We start from the raw sequence: 20,911 nt of genomic DNA, 5'->3' as shown, positions 1-20,911 counted from the left end.
TTTATTTGTATTACAGGAAGTGGCGCAAGGGCATAAGATGGATGAACCATCAAGTTGTTTTGTTTACAAGTCTGTATATGTATATATTTGTTGAATGAATTGTAATGATAACGTTTATTCTTATTGGTCTGTATCGGAACATGACACCCCGAGTTTTGATTATATAATGAAAATACATTTCTTTTATGAAATGCTTTGGTAAACATTGTTTTATCATGTTTTGTTTTTGGGAACAAATTCCGCAACTCTTTCAAATCAAAAGGATTTGCTCTGAAATTATTTTAAAAGCATAAATGAAAATCGGTCTTTTCTGGCCGAGATTTTGGGGATGTCACAGTTGGTATCAGAGCATTAGTTTAAGAGAACTAGGAATTTGTAGGATTTCTAGACTTAAACTTAGAATGCTAAGTGAAGTTTTGAGATGTGTGTCTGTTATGTTTTAGACACGAGCACTAGTTTATTTTAGGAAAGTTGCCTAAAAAGCTTTATGTGCTAAATGTTATATGTTGCCATATATGATATTATTTGTTCGGATCTATGGTCTGTTGCCGACCGGATCTAGAAACTTTATGTGTGTAGGATTCTAAGCGTACGTCTACGGTATTAGAACTAGCATGTAAACGTTTCGGAGTGATAAGGATGATTTAAATATCTATCGTGATTGAGGATCTAATTTCACCTTATTCGGTGTGTAGATCAAAATGGTGAGAACAAGAAGTGGAGTTGGAAATGCTGACGAAAACAGGAATCAACCACCAGTGATTGAACAAATACCTGTCGTAGCAGCAACACCTGAGCCAATAACCATGGCTGGTGTGCAATTGATGATTCAGACGATGTTGGATCGTCAGATGGATGAAACTAGACGGTTGCTTCAACAAAATCGTGAAGAACTGTCAATTCGTGTGGAAGAGCCTGAATTAAATGAAGGGCATTCGGAAGGCGGAAACTTCAGTGGGTCTGTTGGTCAAGCCAACCCACCAATAGTTAGGCAAGATAACCATGATGGAAGGAATGATGGAATGGGATGCAAGTACAAGGACTTTCTAACTTGCAAACCATCGACCTTCAATGGAAAGGAGGATCCGATTGGGGTTATGGATTGGATCTCCGAAATGGAATTGGCCTTCATGACTTGTGGCTGTAGAGGCAAGTTGCAAACTATCTATGCAGTGCGTCAGTTCCAAGGTGGAGTCGTTCGTTGGTGGAACACTCTAGGGAAGACTTTGAGCCCTAATGAGCCACTGCAATTGACATGGGCAGAGTTCTTGGTGCAGTTCAAGCGCAAGTTCTGCTCGGCTCAAAATCTATTGGAATTGGAGAACAAGTTTTTGGCATTGACGAAAGGCAGCATGTTAGTTGATGAATACACCAGTAACTTCACCGATAAGATGGAGTTTGCCTTGCGTATCGTCCCAGATGAGTTGACAAAGGTGGACCGGTATGCGAAGGGACTCCCATGGGAGTATGAGGTGCCAGTACGTCAGGAACATACTCTAGAGGCAGCTATCTGGGCTGCCAAGTCTGTTGAGAACATGATTAAGGGGAGAACCACCGACAAGGTTGAGGTTGGTGAGAAGAGAAAGTTTGAGGGAACATTTGGTTCCGGTAAGAAAGGCAAATTTTCGAAATCTGATTCGAAAAAGTTTGGTGGAGGAAAAGGAGGCGAAGCAAAGTGGTGTGATAAGTGTAAGAAAAAGCACTTTGGGAAATGTAGCGAGGATGTAACCTGCTACAAGTGTGGAAAGGTTGGACATTTTGCCAATGAGTGTCCGAAAAACAAAAGGATGTGTTTTGGTTGTAATGAAGAAGGGCATATTTTGAAAGACTGTCCGAAGAAGAAGGAGGCAGCTAGGCCCAACATTCCACCAAAGCCGAAGGCGAGAGCCTTCCAGATGACACTCGAAGCTGCGAAAGATGAAGTTGATGTCGCTTCAGGTACCTTTCTCGTAAACGAATTACCTGCTCAAATTTTGTTTGATTCTGGAGCCAACTACTCCTTTATTTCGCATGAGTTTGGTAGAAAACTAGCTTTGCCTGTTGATAGACTAGATAATGCTTTATTAGTCGAAGTTGCTAGTGGAAAGTTTGTACCTATTAGCCAACGTATGAAAAACATCTTAATCGACCTTAATGGGAATAAGTTTCACGAGGAATTATTACCTATCGAACTAAATGGTTTCGACATCGTGTTGGGAATGGATTGGCTTAACGCCAATGATGCCGAAATTTTATGCAAGAAGAAGATAGTTAAAGTAAACCCGCCTGGGAAAGATTCGTTTATGGTGTATGGGGACAAACGCAGAGTGAATTCTGGAATCATTTCCCTAATGAAAGCCAGAAAGTGTTTGACCAAGGGATGTACATCATACTTAGCATTCGTGATTGATGCTAAGAAGGAAAAGAAGGTGATGCAGAGTATTCCAGTGGTGTGTGATTATCCGGAAGTATTTCCCGAAGATCTTCCTGGATTACCACCTAATAGACGAGTGGAGTTCAGAATTGACTTGTTACCAGGAGCCCGCCAATAGCAAAAACACCTTACCGATTAGCACCGACGGAGATGAAGGAGCTAATGATGCAACTTCAGGAGTTATTGGACAAAGGTTTCATTAGACCTAGTTCATCGCCCTGGGGAGCTCCGGTGTTATTCGTGAAGAAGAAAGATGGAAGTATGAGAATGTGCATCGATTACAGAGAGCTGAACAAGGCAACAATAAAGAATAGATATCTGTTGCCGAGGATTGATGACCTATTTGATCAATTGCAAGGTTCGAGCTATTTCTCGAAGATCGATCTAAGGTCAGGATATCATCAGCTAAAAGTAAGAGAGCAAGATATCGAGAAGACTGCATTCAGAACTAGATATGGACACTACGAGTTCTTGGTTATGTCGTTTGGACTAACCAATGCTCTGGCAGCATTCATGGATTTGATGAATAGGGTTTGTAATCCTTTCCTTGATAAATCCGTGATAGTGTTCATAGACGACATTCTGATTTACTCGAAAAGCCAGGAGGAGCATGGCAGACACTTGCGAGAAGTGTTAGAAGTTTTGAAGAAGGAGAAGCTGTATGCGAAGTTCTCCAAATGTGATTTTTGGATTCGTGAAGTCCAATTCTTGGGTCACGTGGTCAACCAAGAAGGGATAATGGTTGATCCAGCGAAGATCGAAGCTGTGATGAAGTGGGAACAACCGAAAAGTCCCACGGAGATTCGAAGCTTTTTAGGATTAGTCGGATATTACCGTAGGTTTATCCAAGGTTTTTCTTCGATCGCTACTCCATTGAAAGCTTTGACACACAAAGGAGCTACTTATGCTTGGAGTGATAAGCATAAAGAAGCATTCGAGAAGCTAAAGAAGAAGCTATGCGAGGCACGATACTTTCTCTACTCGATGGAGTTGAAGACTTTGCTATTTATAGCGATGCGTCTAGGGTTGGATTGGGTTGTGTTTTGACCCAAAGAGAAAAGGTGATAGCATATGCATCTCGACACTTGAAAGAGCATGAAAAGAATTACCCGACTCATGATTTGGAGTTGGCAGTGGTAGTTTTCGCTCTAAAAATATGGAGGCATTACCTCTATGGCACGAAGTGCAAACTTTTTACTGATCATAAGAGTCTCCAATATCTCTTTAATCAGAAGGAATTGAATATGAGGCAACGATGCTGGCAAGAATTACTTAAAGACTATGACTGCGAGATACTTTACCACCCCGGTAAAGCTAATGTTGTGGCTGATGCTCTCAGTCGGAAAGTGAAACAGATCTGTATCCGAGCAGGTGAGGCCCTGTGACAGGCAAGGCCTAAGTGAAATAGATCTGTATCCGAGCAGGGCTCGAAGCCAGGTGGGGCATGGAGCGGCGGGGCCGTTGTAGCGGGCAAGACCCGAGGTAGGGGGTGAGGCCCAGGATAGTGGGCGTGGCCCAGTATGTGCAGTATGTGGTTATGCATGGATGTGGTAGGGTGGGGAACTCACTAAGGTTCGTGCTTACGGTTTTCAGTTTTGGTTTCAGGTACTTCCAGTAGCGGAGGGAAGAGCTCAGGGTGATCGCATGGCACGCACCATCGATTAGACAGCCTGGGAATGTTTACTCTGATAACGAACGTGTGTTTTGGAAATTAATACTATGTTTATGTTTTGGATTGATGACTCTGCTTAAAGTAATGTTTTATTAAAAGAAATTTTTAGTCTTAAATTTTGGGACGTTACACATATACAGAGATTCATAGAGATATAAATGGTAATTCGCGTGTTTTACCTCTTTTATTCGGGATGGAGTAGCAACGGTGTTCGTGGAAGAGTGGGAAACGGATGGTCATGAAGAACGATCAGATGATGACTTTCTTTGGGGAGAGACACGGAAGGTGGTGAGTAGGAGACAATGGTGAACAAACGATCTAGGAGAAAATGGTGGAACATATGAAGGTAGGTCTGATTGTAAGCCCTAAAATCATTACTTTTCTCAAATAAGCCCTAAAATCAACGGTCATGGTAAGGGGCAAAACGTCGGTGCCGAATAAATATCATATTTACACAAAACATTAATTACATGCTTATAACCAAGATGGTGTACGTAGAGGTGGTGGTCGTGTATGGTGGCGACTGGCGGTAAGGGTCGTGGATGATAGTGGTTGTTTGTAGGGTTCGTAGAGGTGAAAGACATAGTGGTGACTACGTTTGATGGTGGTGGTAGAATTCGGTGGTAAAAGGAGGTAGATGGACGCGCTTAGGGTTTTTATTAGAGAGCAGAGAGACACACATAAATATAAGAGGGAGAACTTAGAAGAAGGATTCCAGGGGAAGCAGCCATAATCTAGAAATATTTGCCGAATTCTCAGAGTATTCAAAGTAGACTCGATCAAAAGGGGACGGATCAATTCTTGTATGCATCAGATACATGTACCTTTAGTTATTAAGGTTAGACTATTTTAAATATAATATTATTTTATTGATAGTTATTTGTATTGTTAGCTTAATGGTTTGTACGTCTTAAAAAAATATTATTATTATATTCAATCTATTTTTGGAAATAGTATGATTTCTTTTATAAGGTAGTGTGTGTGTGTATATATATATATATATATATATATATATATATATATATATATATATATATATATATATATATATATATATATATATATATAGATCAAATTAGAAGGAAAATTTTGGTACGAAGATAAGAAGTTTTATTCTACATATTTTTTTAGCGGACAAACAAAATGAATCATTAGATGGTTAAAAAATAAGATGATTCACAAAAAAAAATTGCAAAAAAACATCTTCATGATTTATTTTTAGGTAAATTAACAAAAAATTCACTGTTATGACAATTTTAGTGAATAATAACAAAATCATTATATAAATGAATCATCGAGATGTTTTTTTTGAGATTTTTTGTTTCTTTTGTGAATCATGTTATTTTGATTCATCTAGAGATTCATTTGTTTTTTTCATCAAAAAAATATATAGAAATAAAACTTCTTACCTTCCTACCAAAAAAAATTTATTACCGGATATATATATATATATATATATATATATATATATATATATATATATATATATATATATATATATATAGGCACGTTTAAGCTCGTTTAGGCTCCTAAGCTCACTAATTGAAGCTCGGCTCGAGCTCGGCTCAGGCTCGTTTAATTCGATCTCGAGTCGAGCTTTTAACGAGTCGATCCCGAGTAGCTCGACTCACTTACACCCCTAAGCGCAACCATGATCAAAGTAAAAGGGTAGCAAAAAAAACATAATATATAATAAGAAAAAAAATGCAATATCACTAGACATAAAGTTGAACTTCCATAATAAAGTTACTTTTTAAAGTTTACACCTTTGCCCTTTCATTTCTGAAAGCCAGTAATTACATTTTCAGTGATATTCTCAATTGATTCCTTTTCTACACTACAAATCAAAGCCTCATTCATAAAATTTTCACCTATTTTATTACGCAAATCGGTTTTTAACAACTTTATTGCAAAAAAACACATTTCAACGGTTGCGGTTACGACAGACAAAATCAAAGTTAGTTTTAATAATCTATAAACCAAAGGAAACGAGAGGTGCTTCCAAGTTTCCACCAACAAACGAGAGAGATCCGGAATTCCCTTCAAGTTGAAAAATATCTCATAATGGAGCAAAGAGTGATAAAAGATATCTAGCTGCCATTAAGATGCACCCTTTCTGAATCGTCAAAATCATTTTTGAATATGTCGCTTAGCTTCAACAACTTTACTTTATAAAACTAAAAAATAAGTCACAATGACTCAAAGCTGCCATGTTCTCCTTCAACTCTGTGCCAACTTCACTAAATCAATCCCAAGATTCTTAAATTTTCATATCCAAAACTTTATTAAAAATCACAAATTCAAAATGATGTTGATTATTTATATTGGTCCTACACTTTCGTGGGGTAACATAATATTCCGATATGTTTACAATTCCAATACTATCTTTTCACAAAAAGCACATACATTCTTCCAAATTTATGGAACCTCATATTTTGTAAAACTAGCAATGCTTTCTTTATCGCTTTTACTAACGAAACCACTTCCTCGGCGAGTATGCTGTCAAGACAGCATACAAACTTCGATTTTTAGCCAATTTTGCAAGTATAACAAGAAAACAAGCCTTGACTCTGATACCACTGTTGGGTTTTGAGCATTCTAACACTACTAAGTGTACATGCAACCCTAAATACCTTAGATTTATGTTTTCTCTATTATATATAAAAATATGAATATTCCAAGGTATTACCCTAACTAGCATACAAAACATTGATACTTGGGTAATAAACTAGATAGAAATACATACATTGTTAATGTAGCTTGACTCCATGAAGCTCGAGAGCCTAGTGCCCCAAGTGTGACACCTCAAATGGTTCACACAACATCAAAATGCACTTGGAATAACTTAGAGAGAAATGATACACTTCATGAAATCGGCTAGCCCTCACCATTCCTTCATAGTCTCTCATGGTGGCCGATTTTGACAAGAATAAGAGGCTTATATAGTGTGTCACAATTAGGGTTACACCATGTAAACCCTAATTGTCATGGCCTTTCATTTCCATGATCCATGGCTAAAAACACACCATGGAGCATCCTATGGGTTTTAGCCCAACTTGATAATCCATGGAACATTAGCCCACTATACAGGTATGGATGATTTACACAATCAACCCATATATTTAATTAGTCTCCTTTGATCACTTAATTAATTACAAATTAATTCTTCATCAATACTAATTAAATAATCTTATTAATGTATTAGAACTTATAATATATTACCAAACCTTAAGTGTTATTTCTCTCATTTTAGTCTATCCAAATGCATGATGCCATGCAACCCAAATGGACCATGCCGAGTCGGGTCAAGTACATACCAATTATAGTTATGGACTTAGACACTAATCCAACAGCAAGTAGCTCGGAAGATAGAGTCAAACTCCACCAAAAGTAACTCTAACTCCCACACCTATATTCACCAATTCCCTTTGCTATAAATATCCAATTTGCCAAAATACCCTCAGAAGTCAACTAGTCAACCCTTGGTCAAAGTCAAAGTCAACTGCCAAGGTCAACAGTCCATGTTGACCTCAACTCGTCGAGTACCCTCAGCTACTCGTCGAGTTCCTTGCATAACTTGCCAGCTTGCCGAGTCACTCGTCTGACATGCCGAGTCCAAGGCAATCTTCATCGGACTAGCAAAGTCACTCTACTGACTTGTCGAGTCTATGGCAATCTTCATCGGACTCGCCGAGTCTACCATGCCACTCACCGAGTCCCTTCGCTCCTTCATCCAAACAGATTCTTTTTAATCCATGCCAAGGCTCCATACTGCAGGTCCAACTTCCCAAGGCATGCTTATCATATAAAGTTGCAAACTTTATGTGCATGCAAGGCTCTAATGACTCATAATGCCAAATCCACACTTGAAATGGGATCTAACTCAAATGGAAGGTTTCATACATGACAAGGCTAGAAACTTTATGAACCTAGATCCCAAGGAGGGTTCAGATCTGGAGTTGCAACTTCAGATACAACTCATACCCAACAATAGCTTCATAACCAAGCCAAAAAGCCCTAAACTTCATCCAAAGAGATCTAGAAAGGAAAGAGGCCAAGATCATGAATTGATACCTCAAATGGAGCTAACTGAGATAGATTTTGCAGATCCACAATAGTCCCTTGCTGCTAGCTACTTGACCTTCAAGCTCCCTTCACAAGTTCTACCTTCCAAAGCTCAAAAACACACTTAAATGAAGCTCTCACACGAAATAGGGTTTTCTGGACTTTCTAGAGGCTAATGGTTCCTTAAATATGGTGAAAAACCCCAGAAATTAGGGTTTCATCCTCTAGCTCCAACTCGTCGAGTCACTCTTCCGACTCGGCGAGTTGGTCACTTAAACACATGGCCCCAAACCTGTTGCTACTCGACAATTCAAGGAATCCAACTCGTCGAGTAGACCTTGATACTTGGAAATTAAAGCCATGACGTTAATACCTGAGAATCAGGGTGTTACACAATAACTTTCTTTAGTGAGAAATTGAACGATGCATGAAGGAAGTATTCTACGTATGACAAAGAGTTTTATGCTACTATTCAAAGTTTGGATACTTGGTGACATTATTTACTGCCAAACGAGTTTGTATTGTTTTCTGATCATGAAGCATTGAAGTACATTAATGGGAAACAAAAATTGAGTGTTATACATGCTAATTGGGTCGAATATTTGCAATCCTTTTCATTCGTGATCAAACAAAATTCCGATTCACAAAATCTGGTTGCTGATGCCTTGAGTCGTCATCATTGACTAATTACAACCATGCAAATGCACGTGCAGGGGTTCGAGGCATTTTGTATTTTGTATCCCGATGATCCTGATTTTCATGACATACGGAGAAATTGTGGTTTGGGTTCCTATAAGGAGCTCTCTACCCACGAAGGCTACCTTTTTAAGGGGAATCACCTTTGCATTCTAATGAGTTCGTTAAGGGATGCCATTATACTTGAAAGTCATGTTAGTGGACACGTTAAACATTTCAAATGTGATAAAACTTTGGCTTTGATTTGAACCCTATTTTATTGGCATCGTTTAGAAAAGGATTTTAATAGGGTAGTTACAAGGTGTTGGGTGTGTCATTTAGAAAAAACTCATGGAAGAAACGTCAGGTTATATACCCCTCTTCCCATTCCTACTACTCCATGGGAAGATGTGATTTTGGATTTTGTCCTATTTTTACCTCGTAATCAACGACATAAGGACTCAGTTATGGTGGTGGTTGATCAATTTTGAAAAATGGCTCATTTTGTCCCCTACTCCAAGACGTTTGATGCAAGTCAAGTGGCTCGTCTATATTCTTTTTGAGATTGTCAAGTTGCATGGGATTCCTAAGAGGCTTACTTCTGATCGGGATGTCAAATTTGTGAGTCACTTTTGGCATACCTTGTGGACATAATTGGGGTCGAAGTTCCAGTTCAACAGTTCTCACCATCCACAAACTGATGGTCAGACTGAGGTTGCAAATCAAAATTTGGGAAATATATTAAGAAGTTTGATCGGTGATAGTCCCAGACTGTGGGATCTTATTCTTCCACAAGCAGAATTTTCTTATAATCAATCAATTAACCATATTATAGGAAATAGTCCATTTGAGATTATATATGGTAGAAATCTAATCACCCCTCTTGACTTGACCCCATTAACTATTATTGATCAGTTTAGTGTTGAAGGTGACGAACAGTCGTGTCAAATTAAAGAGCATCACCAACAGGTTCGTATGCAGATTGAGAAGCATAATAAACATTACGTTGATCGAGCCAACAAATATAAGAAGCGAATTGTTTATCACGAATGTGATCTTGCGGATACATGTACACAACGAGAGGCTTCCGAACAAGTGTTTTAGCAAACTTCATCCAAGAGTTGACAGTCCTTCACTTGACTCACATATACATGTGAATAAGGAATTAGTCTTAATTTTCCAAAGATGAAAATTCTCATTCATTATACTATACAACTTGCATGATTTCCAAGTTTCTATCCAACTGAAACCTTGGGTGATGAAAATCTTTCCTTATTTGGTAAATTTAGACACTACCACAAATGAAAGGAACAAATCCATTTTCCAATACTGCTATCAATGGAATCATATAAGCAACAATTTTCCACAAATGCCATTGTAAGGATACTTAGAATAAATGAAATCAAAAATTTCCTTTTATTTTTAAAACTTTTACGGAAAAACTTATCCTTATAGTGCAAAAGTATATGGAAAACTGTTGGAACCTGAAAGTGAACCTCTAGCAATCCTTAACACTAATTACGAAGTGTGTTCAGTTCCGGAGATGTAGATGCTCCGGAACATGTCCAGAGTTGGAGGAAAAGAGCGAAGAAACAAGAAGAGAAGAAACCCATTCCGGAATATCACTAATTTCCGGAATGCTAGCAGATCCGAAGATAGCTATTTTTTCTCATGTCATTTATTAGATTTGTATTGATGTAACATCTCATAGGACTTAGCTTTTTGACTCTTAGACAATCAAAATGTCAGAAATAGTTCTTTTGTCCAGTCCTATGTAAGTTACGTGGTTAATTCGATGTAATACTCTCTCTTATATATAGGAGCATTCAATACAAGTCAAGTACGAATCTTCTCTCTCACTTTTGGCATCTTTTTCTTTATCACATCAAATATATTGTATTTCAATTATTGATCTTTCCTTGATCATTGTTTACTTATTCATTCTTAATGTCTTGATCATCTGTTGAATTAATTATCTAAGACTTGATTGGTCTTTCAAGTCTTGACTGGAACATCTATTTATAAGCAGACATTGATCTCAAGCATTCACTCAAGGTTTGAGTTTTCAAACCTTGTCCCTGCGCAAAGATCTTGCTCTCTCAATTGGTATCAGAGCTTGAGTGGTTATCCTTTGAATCCATAAGATCCGATTATAGTTGGTTGAACTTACCTTGGTATTTCAACCATTTCTGTGCTAAGGATAAAAGTTCTTCTATATACCACTTAAAATTAAAGATATCTTAATTTCAATGGCTGCTTCAAATCCTCAACAAATGATTTCAATGCAAATCTCAAATAGCGTGGGTGGCCCTACACGTGTCCCACTGCTAGTTGTGGAAGAATATGATCACTGGAAAGTATGAATGGAAAGGTTTCTTTTGGCCAAAGATAAAGGTGAAGAGATTTGGAGATTCGTAAAAGAAGGTCCACATATTCATGTTAGAACCATTGTAAGAGATGCTGCTGCTCAGCTTATGGGTCAATATGAAGCTCGTCCAGCTCCTCTAACTGCTGATGATGTTGAAAAGTTGCATGCTGATCAAGTTACCTTCTCGGAAATGGTGTTTGGTGTTCCTCCATCACTCTTTGAACACATCAAGCTGTGCAAATCAGCCAAAGAAATTTGGGACACTCTTCAGGATCTGATTTAAGGTTCCGAAAATATGAAGGAAAAACGTCTCACCTCGGTTTTCAATGACTTTGACACTTTCACTACTACTCCAGGTGAATCCGTAGCCTCAGCCTCTAACCGATATCGAATCGTTGTCAACAACATGATTGCTCATGGGATTGTTCAAACTCCTATCGAGTACAATCTTAAGTTCATTAATTGTCTTGGTAAAGGATGGGGAAATGTAAATTCTTGTCTTCAAAGTAATGGTTCCCTAAAAAAACTGAAACTCTATCAACTTTTTGATGAGCTTCAGGGACATGAAATCCAATGTTGCTTAAACCATAAGAGAACTTTCCGAAGTACCACTTGCTCTGGTTAGCTCCTTTGAATCAATCATTCCTAACCCTCCTGCTCCTGAACCTTACAAACCCGATATTCCTCTAGCTCAGTCATCCTTAACCTCTTTACCCACACATATCTATCCTGGTGATGATTCCGAAACTTCAGATTCTGAACTCCGTTTCCAACAAGAGTTTCCTCTGCTTTCAATGAAATACAAACGTCCTTTCAATCCATCATACAAACCATACCAAAACAAGTTCAGTGATCCTCACCAAAACCATCCTCAACCATATTCTGTTCCGGAATCAAAACATACCTCTGAAAACCCTCCTGCATACAAGCCTAACCTCACTAAACCAAACTCAGCCCCGGAATCCTCTCAAAATTCCAACTCAGAAAAACCAAAGATTCTATGTCACAAATATGGTCATGCAAACCATTTTTCCAAAGCTTTTCTAGCTGATGCTCCACTAAAAACACAAATCAAGGACTCAACTTATTATGCCCGGAAAGCACAACAAATGGCTGAAAGTGAGAAAGCATTTGTTACTACTGTTTCAAGAGATGTAGAGGGATACTGGTCATCCGGAGATGATGAAGAGTTGGTGTCTGGAAGGAATATGTGTTTAATGGCAAGACAAACAATTGAATGTGATGAAGGATATTAGTCTTCTGGGTCCGAAGATGAAGATGATGTTGCTGAACCTCACTACTGCTACATGGCCACCAATGATCCACCAGGTCGAAGCATCGTTCAGCAGGTAAAATCCATGATATCTGATAATGATTTTGATTTAACTTTATGTGAACCTTATCTGACTCAAATCTAAACATATATGAATACCATCTATAAAGCCTATGAGTCTGCCATAGAAGCCAGTGAGAAGAAAGACTATGAACTAAGTCGTCTTAGATTACGTGTTGAGGATAAGAAATTGAAAATCGAGTCTCTAGAACATGAACTTGTAATGTCAAAAGATGAATGTATCATTTTGAAGGATAAATGTGAAATCACTTATTCTGAAGGAAACATTTTGATTTCTGATAGCAAACGTCTCGATGACAAAATAAATGATTTACATAACTCTGTAGACATGCTTGAAGCTAACATTTGAATGACTCACGATTTTCGTCATCCATGGTCAAAAGCTCCTGGTCTTGGAAACGAGTATCCAAAACCAGTTAACAGTCCCCTAAAGGAATTGCAAAATTTGTCATTTATGGGAGAGGTTCCGAACATCAAAAATTTGGATACTGCTGTTTCCCCATTATCACCCCTTCAGGAGGAAAAAAGGTCTTTTGAATCCCTAATTCCTGAGTTCCATCCAACAGTTGTTACGTGTCCTAATTCCACGCCTCTTCTGCCTCTGATAAACCTGGACCTGAATCAGACCACAGAATATCATCATAGTCTCTCAAATTGTGTGGACCATGTTCCTATAAGCAATCACGTCAACAACTGCGTGATTGAGGAAATTATTCCGGAAACAACTGTAGTCAATGCCTCAGAATTCATATGGGCATCCCTAGATGACAAAATTGAGATCTCAAGTATTGTGTCCTCTGATTCATGTGAATCGGATTCTGTAGTTCTTTCAAAAACCAATTTGGTTCCCATCACTCCCAAATTTTCAAATCCATCCAAAGGACAATCCTCTGGACCTAAGAGAAAACCAACGTTGAATAGAAATGATGTTGTAGATCCCAAGGTCAAAGCTAGAAATGCTCTCAAAAAGGAAGTTAGAGCAAGACAAGACTCCAGATTCCTTGCTCATTCTAAACTAAGTTCATTTCAGAATTCTCGTGTCTTTACTCATAGTCAAAACTCCTTTATCCCTACAAGGATCATGAAAAGACCTTCTGAACCTCCTGTCGTTCTGAACCAAAAAAATTTCTTAGCTCCAAATTACCCCAAGGTCATGCTAATGTCAATGTCAAAACCATCCAAAATAACTCACCACCACCTCAAAACGTATCATCTGTTTTTATTGCAAAATCTAATGGCACAATTTTTAAACCAAGAATTTCAAATAACAATGTGCCATCAAACAAATTCACAAGTCCAAAATCACTGCTTCAAAATCTTCGAACAAAAATCTTGTGTGGAAAATCAAAACATCCGTTAACAAAGCAACTATCCCAGAAATAACGAAATGTGTCCATCCCTTGGATACTAAAGGTCTGAAGAAGTCAATTTCTAATGCACAAACAGTTGAATATGACTACTGGATAGATAAAATGACCTTAGCATTTTGTCTTTTCCCAAAGCACACTAGAAATCTCACCAAAAAGCAAGTAGTTGTCCTAAAGCCACAACTAAAGTCCAAAGTCCATGCCTATGACCCAAAATCTAACTTGGAGCCTAAAAGCTCCATTGTTTGCTAAACCTGCAGGCACTTTGTGCTTCAGAGCAAGAAACAATATGGTATATTGATAGTGCTTGCTCCATGCACATGACGGGGCAGAAAGACTTTCTGCGAGATTTAAAGCTCTCTCCAAATGTTGGCTATGTGACATATGGGAACAAATCTAACTCACAAATTTGTGGTTACGGAACACTCACTAATGGAAACTTCACCATTTCACATGTTGCTTATGTAGCTGACTTGAAACACAACTTGATAAGTGTGGCTCAGCTCACTGACTCATGTCGACGTGTCAAATTCTGCAAAAAATACAGCTATGTGATGACTGAAGACCGAAAAGAATGCTTGATAAAATCTCTTTGCAACAAAAACATGTACCCTCTCGACATCAACATGATTATCGGCAAACCTCAACTCTGTCTTCTCTCCAAAGCTGTTCCTGACGTTAGTTGGCTATGGCACCGAAGGCTCGCACATCTGAACTTTTGGTATATGAATGATCTTGTGTCTGGTGAAATGGTAAGAGGTTTATCTCTTCTCAAGTTCGAAAATGATCATTTATGTGTTACATGTGAGTGTGGTAAGAATTCAAAGAAGGGTCATCTAGTCATTATCAAAAAATCTATCTCAGATCCTTTGGAACTTCTACACATTGATCTTTGTGGACCTTCCACTGTAGAAAGTCTTCACCATAAGAAATACATTCTTGTGATCGTTGACGATTTTACAAGGTTCACCTGCGTTTTCTTCTTGAGGCTCAAACCAAAACAACCTCTGAGCTCATCAATTTTACAAAAGAATAGAAGTTCTCATCAAGCTCCCTGTCAGAAGAATCAGCAGTGATAATGGATCAGAATTTGTTAACTCCACCATTGAGAAGTTTCTCACGGAAAAAGGGACCAACCACAACCTTTCAGCTTCCTACACTCCTCAACAAAATGGTGTAGTTGAAAGACGCAATAGAACACTTGTTGAAGTTGCTCGATCAATGCTAAACTATGCAAACCTACCGCTTTGTCTTTGGGCTGAAGCTGTATCAATCGCCTGTTTCACTCAAAACGGAAGCATCATCAATCGACGCCTCAACATGACTCCTTACGAATCCATGAATGGTCGGAAGCCAACCATCTTGTTCCTACATGTATTCGGCTGCAGGTGCTTCATCAAAAACAACCGTGACCAGCTTACGAAATTCCAACCCAAAGCTGATGAAGTTATCTTTCTTGGTACTCTTAGAAATCCAAGGCTTAGAAAGTTCTTAATCGAAGAACTCGTGTTCTAGAAGAAAGCTTTGATGTCACCTTTGATGACAACTCTGTTTGAAGTTTTGGCCCCTCTCACATCACTTCTCACATTTTGGAGTCTGATGCTCCTCCGTCAGGATGTCCTAATCCTCAAACTATCCTCGAAGTTGATTTTGAAACCCTCTTTGGCCCTTCCGAAACCGCCCTTGATTCCGAGTCAAAAGCATCTCCAATTCAAATTCCTCATTCGGAAGCCCCAGTTTCTCACAACCTATCTGGTCCTCTTTCGAGCCTGTCACCATTTGATTCCGAACCACTTCAACCTTCTCAGGTTGAGGGGGTGAATAATACTAATCCTTCTCGTGAATCAAATATGGTTGGCTTCCAAGATGCAGCTGCTGAATTCGATGACTCCAATCCAATCAACAATGACGACAAAGAAATTTTCTTTGATTTTCCCTCAGATGATGATGTAAATATCTTTGGTTCGGAAGTTCAAGGGGAACATCATCCTCAATTCGAATCATTCAGGGGGGGCAAATAAATCCTATTGTTGATATTGAATCAACCGATGCTCAAGAACTTCCGAAATTGCACGTTTGGACCTAGGATCATCCTCCCAACCAAGTGATTGCAAATCTTAATGCTGTGTACAGACTCGCTCTGCTTCTAGTATCCAAAATGAATGTCATTTCTCAGCCTTCATTTATATGATCGAACCAAAATCCATTAAGGAAGCATTGGAGCATGCTGAATGGATTACAACCACGCAAGAAGAATTGGCTGAATTTGACCGAAACAAAGTATGGACTCTTGTTCCTCCTCCCCCGAACCACCCTGTTGTCGGCACAAGATGGGTATATCGCAACAAACTAGATGATGCAGGAGTTATCATCTGAAATAAGGCAAGATTGGTAGCTAAAGCTTTCACTCAAATTGAAGGTCATATCGCAACTAGATGATGCAGGAGTTATCATCTGAAATAAGGCAAGATTGGTAGCTAAAGGTTTCACTCAAATTGAAGGTCTTGACTACAACGAAACATTTGCCCCTGCTGCACGACTAGAAGCTATCAGAATCTTTCTTGCATATGCATCCCACAAAGGTTTCAAAGTTTATCAAATGGATGTTAAGAGTGCTTTTCTTAACGGTGAACTTGACACCGAAGTATATCTGCAACAGCCTCCCGGTTTCATTAATCTCTCATTTTCGAACTATTGCTACAAGCTCCGTAAAGTTGTTTATGGTCTCAAGCAAGCTCCTTGTGCCTGGTACGAGACCCTCACCAACTTTCTCAAACGCTCAGGTTTTCAAAGAGGAATTCTAGATCCAACTCTATTCAGACGCTCAAATGGAAAACATCTCATGTTGGTTCAAATATATGTGGATGACATCATTTTTGGATCCACGGGCTCATCCATGGTTGAAGATTTTGCTAACTTAATGATCAAACGATTCCAAATGAGCAAGAATAGAGAATTAAGTTTCTTTCTAGGCCTTCAAGTCAAACAAACCAACAATGGCATTTTCATCCACCAAGAGAAGTATATTTCTGAGCTCCTCAAGAAATACTCTATGGACACCTGTGCCTCAGCCAAGGTACCCATGGGCTTCGGTCATAAAATCTTTGCTGACCCCTCGGGTGCTTCTATAGATGGAAAGAAGTATCATGGAATGATTTGATCCTTACTTTATCTTACTGCAAGTCGACCGGACATAATGTTCTCAACATGCTTATGTGCCAGATTTCAAGTCAATCCGAAGATGTATCATATTTTGGCTGTGAAGCAAATTTTCCGATACCTCAAAGGTAGAAAGAATCTCGGAATCTGGTATCCAGCAAATGAAAGTTTCTTTCTGCAAGCTTACTCGGATTCAAACTATGGTGGTCTTCAACTCGATAGGAAAAGTACATCAGGAGGATGTCAATTACTAGGTGGTCGTTTAGTCAGCTAGTCATCCAAGAAACAGAACTGCATTGCTTTCTCAACAGCCGAAGTTGAATACATTGCTACTGCTAGCTGCACCTCTCAAGTTCTCTGGATGAAATTTCAACTCCTGGATTATGGTTACCGTTTTCAACGCATTCCTATCTACTGTAATTCTCAAAGTTCCATTGCCATCTCTCACAACTCAATCCAGCACTCCATGACAAAGCACATTGATATCAGGTACCATTTTATTAAAGATCATGTTCTAAATTGCAATATTGAACTTATTTTTGTTCCATCTGACGATGAAGATGCTGATGTCTTTACAAAGGCATTAGACAAAACCAAATTTAATAGTTTTCTAAACAAAATGGGTATGATGATGCCTGATCCTCAATTCTTTCAAGAGGCATGTTCTCTTTGATTGAAGTATTTAGAGGAAGTATATGTTCCGAACTCATTCATCTTGCTTCGGAACTATTTTTCCTCTAAATACATAGGATCCTTTTACTTGTCTTTTTTACTAATTATCCTTTGAGTTTCTTAAGATAAACAGTTTGTTCTCTTCTTCACAACGATTTGGATCGTCCATCAGCGGAATTTCAAAAATGCTCCGGAATTTCAAAAATTGCTCCGGAATTTTAAAATTGCTCCGGAACTTTCAAAATCTCATCCGGAATTTTAAAATTGCTCTGGAATTTCAAATTGCTTCCGATTTTCGAAATAAAGTTCAAATTTTCTCCAGTACATTTCTCACTCCGGAACTGCTTTAAAAGAATAAATTCAGAACCCACCCATATATCTATCGGATTTTTGTCATCCCCGATCCACTCATTCGGAATACCAAAAGGTTTTACACTGAACCGTCAGCAACGGTTACTTTTCGGAATCCTTATCCTTTTCTCATTGAACCTCGACCCCTGAATGTACCAATCCTAAAAGCAAACATCGTATCGCTGGTTGCTATTCTATTTTCAACTTCGAACCACTCAACCTTTCGCATTCCTGTCACCTCAACTCCAAAAAGGTATAAATTCATTTAATGCGACCCGGTTAATTTCGAATCCTCATCATTACCTTTTTCAACCCGACCCATCTTCCCTTACCTATAAATACTCCTTCAAATCCTCACTTTATCTCTTTACGCTCACTTAACTGCAAATCTCCAAAAAAACCCTCATTATTCTTCGTGTTCTTCAAGCACTCATCTCTCTTCAACAATGGAGTCCTCACAAAACCCAACCAAAATCACCTCCACTCCCATGAAATCAATCGCTAGAAAGAAGTCATCCAAAGGTTCTAAAGGTTCATCCTCTTCTGCAGATCAAGAACCCTCCTTGAGAGATACAACCCAACTGTTCTCTCTCAACCCATTGGACTATGATGAATCGATCAGAGTAATGATCGAGTTCATCGCTAACCATCCCATCTCCATCCCACTTACCAAAATCCTTGATCCACCACTACCACTTCATCATCTCCACCGTGCATTCACTAATATCAAGCTTGAAGATGGTATTCTGGAAACCACCATCATTGGGGATTGCTCGATTCCCATCTACAAATCGACCTTTCTCAAGGCAATTCGAGTCAAACCTAATCCCAAAGGTTTCAAAGTCGTTGAACCAACGACTGAAGAGTTCCAAAGCTTTCTACGATACGTCGGATACTCTCAAGATTACCGAGCAAAATACTTCAAGAAAAGTGTTGTCTCTGGGTTATGGAATGCTTTGATACATCTCATCATACGTGGTCTTTCTGGAAAGCATGGAGGAACAGACACATTGAGCAAGGACTGGCTGAATGTCGTCTTCAGCATCTACTCCAGACGTGACAACGCAGTTGATCTTCCTGAAGTCTTATGGCAAGACTTCTGCAAGTTTGCCATTAAGAGAAAAGCAAACGAAATTTCAAGCCCTAGATTTTGGGCTCTGACAATCGAGCAAGTCTTCAAGGAACTTAGTGTTCCTATTCCGGTGAACATTATTCCTCTGGAGGTATGTATTTCCTTCAAACTTGTTAAGGTATATAGAATTCCGGACCAATCCTCATTTGGTCCGGTCAGACGTCTTCCGGACCACATGTTGGCTATTATCCCTTCCGATTCTCCATACTTAAAACTGCACTTAGAGACTTCGGTTATGTTCGACCCAACACAACCTACCCCGGTCTCTGTTGAACCCACTTCGGAAGAAGCCAACCCTATCATGTCCGGACCCAAACCTAAAAAGTCAACGAAGAGAAAATCTTCTCCCACCAAACCCAAAGCCAAAAAGAAAACCAAAGTTGGTGCCTCCTCACCACAGGAGGACACTCATGACACTCCGACTGATTCTAGCCGTCCGCACACCCCCCTGGTCCACTCATCCGAGGTACCCCTCGATGTTTCAACATCACACGCACACACACAAGGAGTCTCCACATAATCCACTCTCACTCTCCCAAAAAGGAGATGCTGGTGTTAATAAAAGTTCCTTGCAGCCCCCTGGAACACACCCACGAGTCACATTTGATAATCCTATTATTTCTTCAACATGCACACACTCCGGAACCATTGTTCTAGATCCCAAGCATCTGGAAGAAGAAGTTGTCCCTCCCACTTCCGATGCCTCAACTGGTCTGATACCCAGAAGGAGTAAAGGACGACCAGGGGTTAATGATCCCGATTGGACATATTATGTTAACAGGGCTGCGTCCAGACGTCCAGATCTCACCCGAGCTCAAGTGGAATCCACTCTAATTTCAATGAGATATACGGCCATTCAGAGCAATTTGCCCTATATTCCTCCTACTAACACTAATGCTGATGATCAACTCACTTCCACACTACCTCCTATCACCATTCACCAAGGTCCCTTCCACGCTGATCCGGAAGAAGAAATTTCCGAAGAAGTATTGTTGGACACCGATGCCATGCACATACCGGAATTCACTTTCAAAGTATCTACCCACTACCAATCCAAACCATCCGGTTCTAAGTACGCATTTGACTTCGGATCTTCATCCTCCACCACTCCGAATGAGTTCTCTCCCTCAAAACATCAGGAAGATGATGCAAACACCAAACCAGGTCCCTCAACTCATCCTCACAAGTCCTCTTTACAACATTCCGACTCTGATTCATAATCATCTGCTGGTGATTATGTTGATCCTTTTGCTCTCATTGAAATCCGGACAACTGTCACTGACACTATGGCAAAAGTGTTATTAGTTGAAAACTCAGTCACTCAACTATACACCAAACTGGATCAACAAGTTTCTGGACTCGATGCCAAACTTGATGCCATTCTCCACTCTCTTTCAAAATCATCCGGACCATTTGTTGAAGAAAGAGAAGCCCAGTTGGACCAATTAATCTCTCTCCGCCTAAAACACACTGTAGAGCAAATTGACTCAAAATATGATGCTTTAGTTGACAACTACCTCAACACCATGTCTTCCATGCTCAAGGTTCATGATGACCTTGTGTCTACTACCAACGATCTAATCAAGCAGACCCATGTTCGCCATGAGAAACAAATTCAACGATTAGAGAAGGAGATCCGGAAGAAGGATGAAATGAATTTGGTTATTCAACAAGTCCTCATCA

This window comes from Lactuca sativa, chromosome 2, assembly GCF_002870075.4.
Source record: "Lactuca sativa cultivar Salinas chromosome 2, Lsat_Salinas_v11, whole genome shotgun sequence".
Classification (NCBI taxonomy): Eukaryota; Viridiplantae; Streptophyta; class Magnoliopsida; order Asterales; family Asteraceae; genus Lactuca; species Lactuca sativa.
This window is presented reverse-complemented; position numbering follows the sequence as displayed.